Source organism: Lissotriton helveticus, chromosome 3_1 (genome assembly GCF_964261635.1).
Source record: "Lissotriton helveticus chromosome 3_1, aLisHel1.1, whole genome shotgun sequence".
In the NCBI taxonomy this organism is placed as follows: domain Eukaryota; kingdom Metazoa; phylum Chordata; class Amphibia; order Caudata; family Salamandridae; genus Lissotriton; species Lissotriton helveticus.
Window position 1 is genome coordinate 1,851,762,291 of NC_136061.1, and position 17,548 is coordinate 1,851,779,838.

General features: G+C 47.2%; 1 protein-coding gene across 4 annotated transcripts in view; it reads right to left on the bottom strand.

The window, feature by feature from the left end:
- TSPAN4 (tetraspanin 4) overlaps positions 1-17,548 on the bottom strand; it is a 2,988,612-nt gene that overhangs the window by 1,227,308 nt on the left and 1,743,756 nt on the right. For all 4 annotated transcript variants that reach the window (XM_078682789.1, XM_078682790.1, XM_078682791.1 and 1 more), the window contains one exon: positions 261-432. The gene's annotated coding sequence lies outside the window, so the exon portion shown is untranslated. The remainder of the gene's footprint in view (positions 1-260; positions 433-17,548) is intronic.

A 17,548-nucleotide genomic window follows, 5' to 3' on the forward strand; every position in this document is an offset into this window, starting at 1 on the left:
ACTTGCAATACCCCCCCACAAGGTATGGTAGAGAGTATTTTATCTCATTTATAATGATGAATTTGTAAGACATATTTTGAATGTGTATGATTATTTATTCCTCAAAACCATGCTGCTTCAAATGCTGCAAATAGTTATGAAATAAATAAATGCATGACATGCCACTACAAACCCTCTACATGAATCACCTAATTAGATAGTTTTGCACCAGATACCAGAAAATATCAAAACACAGGATATCATTTGAATTTTTCATTTACCTCACAGGCCTTTCTGCCTTAGGGCTTTCCAAGTGCTGTTGTGAGGATCCTGGTGGTTTCTTAACTCAGTGTCCTGAGTTGTGCTTCTTGATGTGATAGAAGTGTGATATTGTTGCTCCGGGGACACTGCAGCAGCCTCGTCAAGAACAAGACGGTCATGCAAATCTTCCTTCTGTTGGGAGAACAATGGAGAGATCATTGTGATATGTACGTGGAGCTGGAGAGGAACATGAGGTGCATCCGTTTTTGGGGTTTCACCAGAGAGGGCTTTAGAGGAGACAGGGAGCTCGAAAGAGTTGATCATTGGGGAAGAGGGAAGCAGCACAGACCACTGACACCAGGTTTGTGTGCAAAAGCCTGCTTTATTTAAACAGGAGCCGTGCACGTTACAACATGATCTGGGCCATTGCCTTACAAAACTATAAACTCACTACACATCTTTAATCACCTATGATAAGCAACCCCTCCCCCAAAATATTCCTCGCCCTCATAGAAACTTAAATCGTCAATAAAATAATTGCATCAGAGCTGATCCACTGTAATTGGGACCTCTAAAATCCCTTCCCTTTTTTCTACCTCTATTAACCTTTAAACCGGGGAACATCCATTACGATGCGGTGTTTACAACGCTGGTTTTACAACGCAATTCGTTACCACGGCTTGCGCTGGAGGGCACTCTAGGCTAAGGAATAGTAGATTTACTATTCCAACATCATCCCTACTGTACGTAGGCTGGACCTGAATCAAGCGACAACCGAATAACATAACTTCCCTTGCGCACCTGTTATGCAACAAAACTAGCCAGCCCCATAATGGAGCATCTACGATGAAAAGAAACAAAAAACAGCCTTAAAAAAGGAGGATGGAAGGTGGGGACAAAAACGCTCCTGCATAGGTACCTGCCACTGTGTCACCAAGACAAAATGTGATTTGGGACCTTAAATGGCAGGCCATATACATCTTGGGCTACAAAAGTAGCCCAAAAGAAGCACAAACCCCTTGCAGTCCCTGGACTGCACCACTTCCCCAAAAACTCTGGGGGACTGACCTCCTTGTGAACGGCTGCCCCCAAGTCCCCATTCCTCACTGAAGACTGGGAGACTAGCATACTTTTTTAGACAACGCAGCGCATGTTACTTGGTCAAAAAGAGGTTTCTTTCCTTGAGGAGCCATATTTTTAGACTTGAACTGAAGAATATATGATACTTAACTTTCTTTAAAGCTGGACGCAGTGTGAAAGTTAACCATTAAAGGCAAAGTTTCAGAGATGCAACACGAGCATGCGCTACGTCAGAAACTACAACACACTACAGGATTCTGAATGTTAGGCTACACTCAACATTAGGTCACACAGGATAAACATAGAATAAAAAACGAAAACAAAACTCTACATACAGTACATCTTCACCTTTTTAAACGAGAATTAAAAAAAGTACGTTCAGAGTAAGTTAAACATGGGGTCGCAGCTGTGACCCCTGACTTCCCACTTGGGACCCCTGGCACTGCCTTTGTGACACCTGGCCTCACAGGTGGCAAAATCAGTGCCAAGTAGACAGAGGTGACTCCCCTTATTTTCTGCCAATTATGCTAATTGTAAATAATACTGTACTATTCCCTGTTAGGGTAACAAAAATGTAGCACAATTCTCTGGAATGGACCTTTGGTGGCAGCTTAGGTAAGAAAAAATGCATTTACATGCATGTTGTGCATGTGCTTTTGGGTGGATTTATGTTTAAGACGGTGTGTGAATAAAAGTTAGTGCAAGTGAGAATGTTTTGTCATGCTTGCAAATCTGTCGTTGGACCTGGCGTAGTGAATGTAATTCTTGTCTTTTAGAGAGAGCTGCAGTAAAATATTGATGGTGGCATACTTGAGCTAATTGTTAACATGGCAGTCACCTGTGACAAATTAGGGGCATTAACACACTGGAGATTATTCTTGGCATATGGGCACCCAGGAGATGGTAATGGCACATTTGACCAATGATATATGAATGTCATAAATGTAAAATTCTGCATTGGCATATTGGGGGCAACAATCGCATATGGTGTACCTGTGACAAAAGGCTAGGCCTGGCACAACGGAGTTAATTGTTGACATATGGTGGCATCCATGGCTCATTTTGGAAAAATGGGTCAAGTCCTAGGGATCTTTAGGTTTCATTGGCTTGGCACACCATGAAAGGATTTGAAAATGTAATGAGTGCCATTTCAGAGCCTATGACTTTTGAGCAAATGTATGCGAAAATTGGGCTTTAAAATGCACTATCTAACCACATTGTCTTCAAAGTTTTCTTGGGGGCAGAAACTCTTAGCAGAGGCCTGACTTTTTCACTTCGCTCACTCACTACAATACTGAGCAAGTATTATGTCCCAGTACTTTCAAAGGTCAAGTCAGCACTGAAATATAGGTGGTGTCTAAAATAGATGTTTGTATGTGTTGTGATATTAAATATGAAGACATTATGGAACTTCAGCTGTATCAATTATTGCAATATCATCATGGTTAAAGTCATGTGACATGACTTCCTGGAAAAAAAATCAGGGTCAAGGGTCATATGCAACCCTGGGCAGAGTTCGCAGAGTTGCACTACGCGAAGTGCAAAAAAAACTCAGTCGCACTACGCAGAGCTCCGCGAGCGGCGGAGTACAGTACAAAAATGCAGTTCACGGTGATTGCACAGTGCAGGATGCTTGTCTACACTGTGCAATCATTGCGAACAGCACCATGCATAGCGCAAGCGTATCTTTTCTGCCGCTCGAGAAGATTTTTACTTGAGTAGCAGTTTTCACAACTCGAACGGGCAGTTTCTCAATGCGAACGCTCGCGAGCATACTCAACCACTTGCAATGAGAAACCTGACCCTCCCGCATTGAGGAATCTCGCCGGGAGGTGGATTTTCCTCGCACGCACTCGCCAACTTGACGTTGGTGAACGCGAGCGAGGAAAAAACTCAGCTCCGCGAAGCGGAGTTTTTCGGAACTCCGCGAGCTCAGCGTAACTCAAAGGGCGGGAAACTCCACAAACTCTGTGAGCGGAGCGGAGTTCACCGCCCAGGGTTAGTCTTCTGATGACTCTTCCTTCATTATGGTCAAAGGGTATGTGATGTCAGTTCTGTTACCCCTGGCATTTTGACGAACTGAGGGCCATGTAAAACATTAAGCCATGTAACAATATATAAATCAATCTCGATAAAGAACAAAATCCTAAAACCCAACAGAAATTCTAGACTGTCTCCCTACTGAGGTGTATTCATGTGATGTACTTTGACAACTGTCCAAAATAACTTCCACGACACCATGAGCACCAGGAACTTCCAACGAGCCTCTGTGAGAAGCATCACCCCGAATTTCCTCAGGTTCATTAAATGTTCAATATTCAGTATGCTCTATTTCTTCTTCGAAACCACCAGTCACAACACTAGAAACGTTCATGCTTGTTTACATAAAATATCCTTAGACGTTTCTGGATTTTATCTTAACAGAATAGCCATCTGTTCTTTATGAGGTTTCACCACACTCCTTTGTTCCACAAACCTTTATCATTTATTAGAACATTGGAATGTTGGGAGCTCCATTGCAGACAATGGAGTGCTCCCTGCTTCTACGGGCCGGTAAAGGCCCGTAGAGCAACATTCCAATGTTCTACAAAGGCTTCTCGAAGTTCGAGGGGATTTATATCCCCTCGAGCTTCGAGAACCCTTTGTTTAATTTGTTAGAACATTCTGCCCTCTAGTGGCAGAATGTTCTAATAGCCTTATAGCCCTTCGTAGCAGGGCTATACCGGCAATTAAAGTCCCGCTGTTTCGTTAAAGTCCCTCGCCTTCGGCTCGGGCCTTTAACGATTCAGCGGGCCTTTAATAGCCGGTATAGCCCGCTACGGCGGGCTATAAGGCTTTATTACGTGTAATTTTGTGTAACTTTGCCGAAATTTCACATAATTGTTGTTAGACCTGTCTGGATTTTTATGCGCAGTCCCTCCTCATTATTATTTATTTTGTCCCCTTTTTGCCCCTCACTCCCTTGATATTTTTGTGTCTACTACTTTTTTTAGGTGTTGGTCAAGGGGATAGGTGTTCTTTCTTTCCCCCATAATCTTTTACCTCAGGCCCAGAGGCCTGTTCTGACAGGAAAGTTGGCACCACCTAAAATGGTGGCCACCAACTGCCCCAACTGTCACACTCAGAACTTGGCCATAGCCTAACATAGGGCATTCCAGAACCTTCTGGTCCATGCTGGACCATTGAATGGCATCCTATAAAAGGCGGAATGCGGGGCAGCCATTTTGTCTACCTGTGGAAGTCAGCTGGAGGACAGGCTGTAGCTAAGGGTGGGAAGAGGTTAGACTTAGGGTTGACCTCCTGGACTGGGAAGCTGCCTTATGATCCACCCCACTACTCCCCTTTTGGTTACTTGTCCTGACCCCGCTGTGAAGGGTTACTGGAGACCCTGGGCCCCTAGCTTGCCCCTTGTCCAAACCATACAGGGGAAGTCCAAGGAGAAGGAGACTGCAGTGCTGCGGTGCGCAGTCCTCTGCCCAGCAGAAAGAGACTCAGGAAGAATAGCCCTCTTCCCTGGACCCCAACCCCCATCTCAACTTGAGTACTAAAAGGACTTGGCAGAGTGGGCGCTGAGGTAAAGGAAACAAACTGGCACTGATCTCCTACCTTCCTGGGTGCTGAGGAAGGCTTGTCCCCTGGTTTCCTGGGAAGTCCTGGTTGTTCGTGCAGCTGGCCGGTTTCTGGAGGCAGCGCCGACCCCACTGTGAGCGGGACCCCTGAGGGGCTGATCGTTTTCTGTGACAGCGCCTGCCCCGGGATCCACTGAGCCTGAGAGGCTTCTCTCTGTGGACGGGACCCCGGAGCGCCTTCCGCGTTGCTGGCGCATTGCCTGAAGAGTACTGTCTCCCTTAGAAAAGGGGAGGGCGAGACACTTCTTGGAAGCGCCTACGCGCATGCCCGCTGTCGCGATCACCATCCCCACAGGAGGGGCCTAGGACCGAGCAGGCCCAGGAGAGTAGTGTCCTTCCTGGGAGCGGCCGCCGGGAGAGGCGGGACAAGAGCGAGCGCTTCCGCGCATGCCCGGCGAGGGAGTGTCTGCCCTGAGGAGAGGCGCCGGTGGAACGTCTCTTGATCGTCGAGTGTTGGCAGACTGATCGACGCGCCGTGGGACCGATCCTTCGTGGTGAGGAGCCGCCGCTTGTGTGGCGGAATCACCGTTACTGCGGCCCGAGTTGTAGCTGAGAGGGCCTCCGCTCTTCTGCGTGGGAGCGAGGAGGCCGATCCCCAGAGGTAAAGCGACTGAGTGCTGAGGGGGTGAGCGGAGGAACTGCCTGCCGGCCGTCTAAACAAGTAAGCCGGGAAGAGCGAGGGAGTGCTGAGAGAGTTCCGGTAAGGTCTCCTAGTCGTTTGGTTTCCTCCCCCACTCGATGCAGAACTGAGGGAGGAGGGCCTAAGAAACAAGTGGCCTAGCTGTTAAAAACTAACTAACTGACTTCAAAAGGCCTGGTCATCTGGGGGGTGCAAAGAATACAAAGGTCTTCAAGACCCCTGGTACTCAACAGTTGGCGACCGCTTGCTTTCTTCCCCCCTCTGGTGGAGTAGGATTGCTGAGAAGCCAAATAAAGAGCGATGTACAGCTAATCTGGCCTAAGAAAGTGGAAGGGTTACCAATCAGCCATGGTCATGGTGCATGTTTAACTATTGGAATTAATTAATGACTTGCATAGCAGTTTAAAAAGTATTATTGCTATTATTGAGACCAGTTGTAAAGTTTTAGGCACTATTTAGAAACTAGGCCTAATTAAATGCTAGAAACGCTAGTAATGTAAAGTTGATGATTTAAGCTAGCACCTTGTCAAAGACTGTATTAATTTCCTGATTAAGAAGTTTTGCTCTTTCATCTCAAAAAGGAAATCTGCATGTACTTATATTGAGTTATAGTTTTCTTTCCTAAGGTTCTAGCGGATTAATATTTCACCTGATTGATTATAAAGTACTGAACTGTGAATCCTAGAGTAATAAGTGTAAGAGTACTGACGAAGTTAATTGATTATTCGCTTAGCAGTTTAAGTAAAATAATTGCTGATACTAAAGTGACCGGAAATGTTCTAAGCTATATATTTTAAGGACAAAGAGTATATTATTTTTATAAAGCAGTACGTATTTTCCTACATTTTCGGTGTAGTGTTTTCTTTTGTGTGCTATTGCGTGGTTTTTATTCTTGGGTGGTCTGCAACCTTAACACTGTGCCTCTGAAATGTATGTCTTGCCCTAGGCCAGGCTACCCCAGTTCCAACATTTGGTGCCTAGCGGTGGGATGACTGACTTGGTTGCAGCTACGCACTAGTAATTCAACGCAATACACTAACCTACACCAGGAGTTTTCTCCCTGCGGCCCTCCTAATTTAAATTTTGTTTTTTCTAAATTTATTTCTGGTGGTGGGTGGAGGTTGACCCCAGGACACTTTTGGTTACCTCCTGTGTGAAAAGTTTATACTCTAGTAAAAATGGAGATAAATGTGGAAGAGCTGGATAACTATACTGTGACCCAACTAAAGGACTGGTGTCAGCAGCAAAATGTGTTTTTTAAAAAGGGTGCCAGGAAAGGCGAGCTGCTGACAAGCATTCGGGCATGGGTGGAGGCTCATTCCGGGGAGGTACCAGAATCAGAAGGGAGTGACAGAGACACTGTCATTGAGACTGCCATGCTGTACCAAGCGGGAGGGGGGAATCTACCGACAGGTACCAGGTCACCTCCCAGGGTGGGCAGCAGCATCTCGGAGAAGGGTTTAACTGAAGCCGAGCTAGAAGATAGGAGGGAGGAGAGGAGAATGAAGCTGGAATTAGCTAGGATGGATATGGAAAGGGAGGAAAGGAGGTTAGCTCATGAGCGAACCATCAAGGAGATGGACTTACAAGCTCTCATCCGTAGGTCTCCCAATCCAGACAATGGTGGCAGCGAAAAGAAAGTGGACACCAGGGAATCCAGACCCTATTTACCTAAAGATGTCATCGCTAGTTACACCCCAGGTGATGACATTGCCAAATGGTTGGCCGCCTACGAAGTTTCTTTAAGGGCTCACGGGATCCTAGAGACTCACTGGGGAGGTGGGCTGTATAAATACATGCCACCTGCTGGCAGAGACACCTTGTTGGCTCTGGAGCAGGATGAGCAAACCCACTACCCTGTCATGAAGGTGGCACTGGTGAAAACGTTTGGACTTACCCCTGAAAGGTACAGACAAAAATTCAGGGGAAGTCACAAAATGAGTAACCAGAATTGGGTAGACTTTTTAGACTACGCCAAGAAAGCTTTGGAGGGTTGGGTCAAGGGCAGCGAGGTAAAAGACTATGAGGGGCTGTACAATCTATTTTTGAAAGAACACCTCCTCGAGAAATGTTTTCCCGAGTTGCGCCAACACCTGGTGGACAGCAAGCTGACCGATCCCCGGAAGCTTGCAGAGGAGGCGGACACTTGGGCAAGTACCCGGGTGTCCTCCAAGGGGACTGGAGGGGATTCTCAAAAAGCCGGACAGGGCGCCCCCCAGAAGAAAGAGGGAGGAGATAAAAAGAAGGAGTTCTCCAAAGGTCCCCAAAATAATTTCCAAGGTAAGGGAGCAGGTTTCACCCCTAGGGCAAACCCGCCCAGAAACCCTAATCCTGGCCAAAGCCAGCAGCCAAGGGTTCTCCACTGTTTTGAATGCGGTGGTGTTGGACATTATAAGGGAGATGTCAGATGCCCAAAGAGACCACCCCCTCCCACCGGAGGAAAGTCACCGGGAGTAGCTAGTGTAGCGCTCGGGGAGGAGTTGCCCTTAGATAAGGGGGGTGAGTGGGCGGGTGTCACCTTAGTGTCCCTGGGAGAGCGGGAGATGGTACCAAAGATCCAGGTGCCCCCAAATACTACAAAGTATGGGCAATGGGTTACCATCAATGGCCAAAGAGGGGAGGCTCTGAGAGATACAGGAGCCAGTATGACTACGGTGAGAAGTCAACTGGTGTCTCCAGAGCAGGTTGTTCCTAATGTACTCCACCCCGCCGCGATGGCTGACGGCAGAATGGGCCACTATCCAGTGGCTGAGGTTCCCTTTGAGTGGGAAGGGGTTGCAGGTTCACTTCGAGTTGCCGTAAGCCCTGCCGTGCCAGTTGATTGTCTGTTGGGGAATGACATGGAGCACAACACTTGGAGAGAGGTGGAATACCGGACGCATTCTGCGATGCTGGGTACACCTGACTGGGCCTGTGTAAGCACACGGTCTGCGACTGCCCGGAGAGGGAGTTTGCCTGGGTTGGAGCCTGGAACAATGGCCCAACCCGCTGCCAAAAAGGGACAGAAACGGAGACAGGGACAGCCTCCTTCGGCTTCCACGCCCCATGTGACAGATCGGCCACCTGCAGTGGTAGGCCAGGAGTCCGTGGAGGGGGGAGTAGACTCTCTGGAGGATTTACCCATCCCTGCTGAATGGCATGTGGAGGGAGGTCCTACCAGGGAGGAATTCTGTAAGGGACAGAGGGAGTGCCCCACCCTTGAGGGACTGAGGCGTCAGGCTGAAGCCCAGGCAGCAGGTGATGCTACGGGACACCACCATATTTACTGGGAGGATGGCCTCCTCTACAGTGAACCCAAGGTACCTCTACCTGGCTCATCAAGGGCCTTGGTGGTCCCGCAGCAATACCGAGCCTTTCTGCTGGAATTGGCTCATGCGATACCACTGGTAGGACACTTAGGCCAGGACAAGACCTTTGCACGGCTTGTCCTCCACTTTTACTGGCCTCGGATGAAAGTGGCGTCCAACACATACTGTAGGACATGTGTATCCTGCCAGGCTAGTGGGAAAACAGGGGTGAAGCTAAAGGCTCCCCTGGAACCACTTCCTGTCGTTAGCACCCCCTTTGAAAGGGTGGGCATCGACATTGTAGGGCCATTGGATCCACCAACAACAGCTGGACACAGGCCCGAGGTCAATTTGATGCTGGTGACTGATGGTGCTGAGGAAGCAGAGAGCGAGCCTCTCCCAGACCTCTTTTCATGTCAAGAGAAGGATGGGTCGGTGGAGGGAGTAATTCTCTCCCCGTCTCTCACTCCTGAGCAACGAGAGGATTGCCGACGGGTATTGGGGCAGTACTCTTCACTGTTTTCCCTTGTCCCGGGAAGAACCCACCTGTGTACCCATGATGTGGACACAGGAGACAGCCCTCCAGTGAAATCCAAGACCTATAGGCTGTCGGACAAGGTGAAGGCTAGCATCCATGGCGAAGTTGCCAAGATGTTGGAGCTAGGAGTGATAGAACCGTCCAACAGCCCTTGGTCCAGTCCGGTGGTGCTAGTCCCAAAAGCCGCCCCACCGGGCACCACACCAGAACTGAGGTTCTGTGTGGATTACCGAGGACTGAACTCAGTTACCAAAACTGATGCTCATCCAATCCCCAGGGCGGATGAGTTAATTGACCGGCTAGGAGCTGCCCAATACCTAAGTACCTTTGACCTCACTTCAGGGTACTGGCAGATCTCCTTGACAGATGGAGCAAGGGAAAGGTCAGCCTTCTCCACGCCCGAGGGACACTTCCAGTTCTGTGTGATGCCCTTTGGTCTCAAGAACGCTCCTGCCACATTTCAGCGACTGGTGAACCAGGTCCTCTCTGGAATGGAGGGTTTCTCGGCTGCTTACCTGGATGACATTGCTGTCTTCAGTAGCAGTTGGGAGGACCACTTGCAACATTTGCAAGCAGTTCTCCAGGCGCTGAAACAAGCTGGATTGACCATCAAAGCCAGTAAATGCCAGATTGGTCAGGGGTCGGTTGTGTACCTTGGACACTTGGTGGGTAGGGGGTCAGTGCAACCCCTGCAGGCAAAGATTGAGGCAATCATGGCCTGGGAACCCCCCAAGACACAGACTGAGGTCCGAGCTTTCCTGGGCCTCACAGGTTACTACCGTCGCTTTGTGAAGGGGTATGGCACTATTGTAGCGCCCCTCACAGAGCTCACCTCTAGGAAACAACCTCGACGGGTAGTTTGGACAAAGGCTTGTCAGCAAGCCTTTGAAAAGTTGAAGCAGGCAATGTGTGAAGCACCGGTCCTGAAGGCTCCCGATTTCTCCAAGGAGTTCATTGTTCAAACAGATGCATCCGAACATGGCATTGGGGCAGTGTTATCGCAACTAAATGCAGAGGGCCTGGATCAGCCTGTAGTCTTCTTATCCAGGAGACTGCTTCCCCGGGAACAGAAGTGGAGTGCAATTGAGAGGGAAGCTTTTGCGGTGGTGTGGGCTCTGAAGAAGCTGCGGCCATACCTCTTTGGCTCGCACTTCCTGGTTCAGACTGACCACCGCCCCCTTCGTTGGCTGATGCAAATGAAGGGGGAAAATCCCAAGCTGTTGAGGTGGTCCATCTCCCTACAGGGAATGGACTTCCGGGTGGAACATCGGCCTGGAGTGGACCACGCCAATGCAGACGGTCTCTCCAGGTATTTCCGCCTTAGTGAAGAGGACTCCCAAGGGGTTGGGTAGTTCTCCCCACTTTCAGCTGGGGGGGACGCGTGTTAGACCTGTCTGGATTTTTTTTGCGCAGTCCCTCCTCATTATTATTTATTTTGTCCCCTTTTTGCCCCTCACTCCCTTGATATTTTTGTGTCTACTACTTTTTTTAGGTGTTGGTCAAGGGGATAGGTGTTCTTTCTTTCCCCCATAATCTTTTACCTCAGGCCCAGAGGCCTGTTCTGACAGGAAAGTTGGCACCACCTAAAATGGTGGCCACCAACTGCCCCAACTGTCACACTCAGAACTTGGCCATAGCCTAACATAGGGCATTCCAGAACCTTCTGGTCCATGCTGGACCATTGAAGGGCAGCCTATAAAAGGCGGAATGCGGGGCAGCCATTTTGTCTACCTGTGGAAGTCAGCTGGAGGACAGGCTGTAGCTAAGGGTGGGAAGAGGTTAGACTTAGGGTTGACCTCCTGGACTGGGAAGCTGCCTTATGATCCACCCCACTACTCCCCTTTTGGTTACTTGTCCTGACCCCGCTGTGAAGGGTTACTGGAGACCCTGGGCGCCTAGCTTGCCCCTTGTCCAAACCATACAGGGGAAGTCCAAGGAGAAGGAGACTGCAGTGCTGCGGTGCGCAGTCCTCTGCCCAGCAGAAAGAGACTCAGGAAGAATAGCCCTCTTCCCTGGACCCCAACCCCCATCTCAACTTGAGTACTAAAAGGACTTGGCAGAGTGGGCGCTGAGGTAAAGGAAACGAACTGGCACTGATCTCCTACCTTCCTGGGTGCTGAGGAAGGCTTGTCCCCTGGTTTCCTGGGAAGTCCTGGTTGTTCGTGCAGCTGGCCGGTTTCTGGAGGCAGCGCCGACCCCACTGTGAGCGGGACCCCTGAGGGGCTGATCGTTTTCTGTGACAGCGCCTGCCCCGGGATCCACTGAGCCTGAGAGGCTTCTCTCTGTGGACGGGACCCCGGAGCGCCTTCCGCGTTGCTGGCGCATTGCCTGAAGAGTACTGTCTCCTTTAGAAAAGGGGAGGGCGAGACACTTCTTGGAAGCGCCTTCGCGCATGCCCGCTGTCGCGATCACCATCCCCACAGGAGGGGCCTAGGACCGAGCAGGCCCAGGAGAGTAGTGTCCTTCCTGGGAGCGGCCGCCGGGAGAGGCGGGACAAGAGCGAGCGCTTCCACGCATGAGGAGAGGCGCCGGTGGAACGTCTCTTGATCGTCGAGTGTTGGCAGACTGATCGACGCGCCGTGGGACCGATCCTTCGTGGTGAGGAGCCGCCGCTTGTGTGGCGGAATCACCGTTACTGCGGCCCGAGTTGTAGCTGAGAGGGCCTCCGCTCTTCTGCGTGGGAGCGAGGAGGCCGATCCCCAGAGGTAAAGCGACTGAGTGCTGAGGGGGTGAGCGGAGGAACTGCCTGCCGGCCGTCTAAACAAGTAAGCCGGGAAGAGCGAGGGAGTGCTGAGAGAGTTCCGGTAAGGTCTCCTAGTCGTTTGGTTTCCTCCCCCACTCGATGCAGAACTGAGGGAGGAGGGCCTAAGAAACAAGTGGCCTAGCTGTTAAAAACTAACTAACTGACTTCAAAAGGCCTGGTCATCTGGGGGGTGCAAAGAATACAAAGGTCTTCAAGACCCCTGGTACTCAACAGTTGGCGACCGCTTGCTTTCTTCCCCCCTCTGGTGGAGTAGGATTGCTGAGAAGCCAAATAAAGAGCGATGTACAGCTAATCTGGCCTAAGAAAGTGGAAGGGTTACCAATCAGCCATGGTCATGGTGCATGTTTAACTATTGGAATTAATTAATGACTTGCATAGCAGTTTAAAAAGTATTATTGCTATTATTGAGACCAGTTGTAAAGTTTTAGGCACTATTTAGAAACTAGGCCTAATTAAATGCTAGAAACGCTAGTAATGTAAAGTTGATGATTTAAGCTAGCACCTTGTCAAAGACTATTAATTTCCTGATTAAGAAGTTTTGCTCTTTCATCTCAAAAAGGAAATCTGCATGTACTTATATTGAGTTGTAGTTTTCTTTCCTAAGGTTCTAGCGGATTAATATTTCACCTGATTGATTATAAAGTACTGAACTGTGAATCCTAGAGTAATAAGTGTAAGAGTACTGACGAAGTTAATTGATTATTCGCTTAGCAGTTTAAGTAATATAATTGCTGATACTAAAGTGACCGGAAATGTTCTAAGCTATATATTTTAAGGACAAAGAGTATATTATTTTTATAAAGCAGTACGTATTTTCCTACATTTTCGGTGTAGTGTTTTCTTTTGTGTGCTATTGCGTGGTTTTTATTCTTGGGTGGTCTGCAACCTTAACACTGTGCCTCTGAAATGTATGTCTTGCCCTAGGCCAGGCTACCCCAGTTCCAACAATTGTGCAACAGTAAACTAAATGAATTTCGCATACACCTAATAATCACCCAGTCTCCAACTAAGATGCCATTTTCTTTTATTTTTGGATCTTTATCATAATACACTTTACATTTTTATTGCTTATTCACTACCTGTTCCTTAACCTGTTGCAACAATTCAGAAGAAATTTTCTGTGAAGATTTTTGCACATCCTTCCAGAAACAGGCGTTAATCAGTTTTTAGCTTCCCTACCTATCAAAAGTAAAAACAGCATGACTCCTATGGTATAGTGTTATGTGTTTACATAATTTAACACTTTCTTTCTCAAATACTTCATGACATCCAGACCACAATACAGGGCAGTTAGTATGCCCTCTTTTAAAATCTTATTGGCTCTTTCTGCCATCCCATTTGATAAGGGAGAGTACAACAGCGGATTTAACATTTTCCATATCAGTATGCTGGAAAACATCAACATCTTCTCTGACACAAGGGGGGTCATTATGATGACAGGCGGACTTTGTCCGCCCGTCACCATAGTGGGAAACGGGACCGCCCGCCATAAGGGCGGGGGTCCCGTGGGGGGCATTAGGATGTGCCCGCCACAGTGGCGGGCACATCCTGTAGTTTTAGCATTGTGGCGGGCGGTGCACTCTGCACCGCCCGCCACGATGCTAAAAATGCTTTTTTGCATTTGCATATGCAAAGCGGCAGGCACCGCGCCGTGCCTGCCGCTTTGCATATGCAAATATGGGGGTGTACCATAGGTACCCCCCATGTGCCCCCTGACAGTGTCGTGAACCTGGGGGCCCTGCAGGGGGCCCCCGCAGCAATCCCCGCCTGCCTTTCCGTGGCGGCATTGCCGCCGCGGAAAAGCAGCTGCAGAAAGGCACCCTAATATGGATGGCGGTGTCTGATAGACACCGCCACCATATGGTTCCATTACCGCCCCGGCCGCAATGCGACCGGGGCGGAAAAGCGGCGGACGGTGTTTTTGTCCGCCGCGGTCCCCCCCCGCCATCCTAATATGGCGGGGGGGAATTAGAATGCGGATGTCGGGCGGATTGCCCCCACCAGGGTGGCGGTGGCCACCGCCACCCTGGCGGGGGCAATCCGCCCGACATCCTAATGGACCCCAAAGTGTGTCCCATGTACGAAATCAAGCAATTAGGTCCCACTTCTCACTACCGTCTTGAGAGAATCTAATACAGCATCTTTCACCCTTGAACTAGTAAAACCATTATTAATTCACTGAAACAATCCACCACCACAAATAGAAACTTCATATCCTTGAGACGTAGTACATATGGGCTTGGAATGTCAATTGCCTATGTGTCCAAGGGCCACTCTGGTCAAGGAACAGGATGTAGAGTTTTCTCATTGGTTTTCGACTGTTTTCGACTGTTTATCTTGCAACAAACACTATTTACATATATTAACTACATTTTTTACATGTAAAACCATGGATGGGTAATTTGTTGGTGGTGGTTAACACCAGAATACCTACTATGAGTAATGCACTTTAACCATTCATCCTCTAACTCAATATCATCACACTTCTGTATGGCATCTAAAGAAGTCACAACATCGTCTTGTTCTTCCCTTGCATTAATAATTCTTGGAGGTAGTCTCAATGATAATCTGTGAGTAAAGGTTTCCACTGGTCACAGAGTTAATATCTAAGTTGTATTCTTACAATTTTGACATCAAACGTACAAATCTAGCCAAAGCCTTTCCCATACCTTTGCCATTCTTCATTTAAATGAGGCGATTGTGGTCGGTGAATGATCAAAATGTGAAGCCCACAAATATGTTGTCAGTCTCTTCACCACCCCTAGTAGTGTCTTGCTTTCAATTGTGCTATAATATACCTCAGATCTCTTTAATTAATGTAAAATAAAAGCTATTATATGTTCTTTAATTTCCACCAACTTACTAAGAATAAATCACAGACTAATGGAACTGGCATAAACACTGACAATACATTTGCTTTGACAGTCAAATGGCTTTGACGACACATTTATAATCGGTTCTTCATCTCCTTGACATCCTTGTGCAATCGAAAAACAAGGCTCTTTATATTATCTGTAGGAGAGGAGACTTCTCTCATATTTGAGAGCAAATGAAATGATGTCCCAGGGAATGATGGACCCAACAGCAGTAATTATGTTTTGGAAATGATACGCTTCAATAATTTGTCGGTTACACAAAATAAGATGGCCTAATAACCAGGATTTCATCCAGTGCTTTCTTCAGCCCCAAAATGAGTTGGGTATCATCGGCTAATGAGATTACTCTAATGCCAAAATTCTTAATGATGATAGTTTGTGTGTAAAGATAGATTTTAAACAAAGTGGAGTAAACTCTTGATCCTTGGAGGGCTCCAGACACTGAATGAGTATAGAGAGGAATGAGAGTCAAACACTGGAAAGGATGCAGACCAAAACATTGCATGTTCTTGCAGGCTCAATGCACTCGACCTATATGTTATGATCCACTGTATAAAAAGCAGCAGGCAGGTCAAGAATAATGCCCCTTCCTCCAGGTCACGTCTGAGGGACTTTAGTGCAAAAACCAATTCTGTTTCTGTCCCGAGGCCCCGGCTAAAAGAAATCTCACTGGAGCCTAACAAGTCTAAAGGGTGGCTAGACAGCCAACAAGCAAGACACCGCTTTTCTAATTGATTTTCTGTTTCAGTTCTAGCTGGTAGTAAGGAAGTTGTCAAAGTGAACGTTCCTAGCTTTGCACAGCCCTAAATCTAATCTTGATTCTAAGTCTTCTAAAATGTATCTGTATATTTTAACTATATTGTAGTATGTTGTAATTTATTCTGCTATATTTTAAACCTACTTCATTAAATAACCCTGTATCAGGATGTTCTACCCTTGTATGGCCGCATTCAAACTAGTATGTATTTTAAACGTCAGTCAGTGCATTTTATACCTGCATCAGTATAATGTAGCCTATATCAATGTAAATTGTACAGGTTCATTCCAATCCTGTAGCGGTGCATTCCCGTCCTTGTGTCAGTAAATTTTAGACCAGCAATGTTAAATATTAATCCAGCATAAGTACCTTCTAAATGTAATCAATACAGTCTAGATCAGTACAATATTTTTTCAAAGTATATTAGAGTATCCTAACCCTTATTGCTTATATCCGTGCACCAGCATTGCTTCTTATTTAAGTGAATGTCCATGGACACTACAATTCCCATGAGCCTCAGTACTTTTCTGAAGCTGGGTGATGTCCTCAACACTGCATGCCTCTTCTGATTGAAGCTGCTCTTGGTGAAACAGATTGTCTGCATGTCTTGGTGCCAGGGGCATAGCTTTAGGGGTGTGTTTGGGTTGTGACACCCACCAAATAAATGCATTCTTGGCTAGGTAGTTGGGTCTTGGCACCCTGAGTTGTTTCTGCTATATCTGTGTTGGTTTTTCTCCTTGCACTCATAGAATAAAACACAAAAATTGGACTTTTGATGTAATACGGCAGAGAGAGCGAGAGAGACAAACAGAGATATACATCCAGTGGTGAATTTTCAAAATGTGAAACCAGATAACCTGGAATTAATATGGCTTTCCTGCTTGTCCAAATTGTGTGATCCTAGGCAAATATTTTATTTCACAGAGCCACCATTTCCTTTATCATGCATGAGAGCACTTTTAAATACTTGACTTCAGGGCATGCATAGTAGAATCACCTTTTTGTTGTTGAGGGGCGAGCCAATAAAATTTCTACGTTCAAGTTTAAAAACGATCACTTTTGATAAATGTCTATGCAGTGATGTAATCTGATGCACTAAGGTGAAACGTTTCTGCAGAGAATGTATCATATTTTTGCGTTATGTTTGTTGCACGATATACATGCCAAACATTTTAATGCCTTGGCCCGTGTTCTTAGAGCCAAGCTATGGGCTTTCAGTCACTTGATAAAATGATTTGTAAAAGACAAGAACTGGAATCATCGAGGCCTGCCAACATGCACCGATCTGATAACTCTACCATCATGGCTTCTCCTAACAGAGACAGAGAAGAGTGTGTATTATTTTAAATAAGTGATTTCAGGCCAGGGACTCCAAGGCTGTTGTGTTTTATGTGATCATAGTCAGGAGACCCAGGAAGAACTACCAAGTCCAAGTGGTACAGGCAGGGTCGTAGATTCTGGGGAGGGTGTGTTTGGGATGTGGAACTCCTGAATGCATTCTTGGCTTTGTAGTTGGGTCTGATGACCCTCAGTTGGGTCTGCTATGTCTGTGGCAAGTTTTCTGGTCATTCTCATTTCACAAAGAGCTTTTAACTTGTTAATATGTTTGAGCGGAAACCTAAATATACAGTGAATGATTTACAAATAAAATAGTAAATCTGTACTCATACAAGTACTCTTTGAAAAGATGCAAATGACTACTTTTTTTAGAATTCAAAAACATTGGCAGAAGTAGGC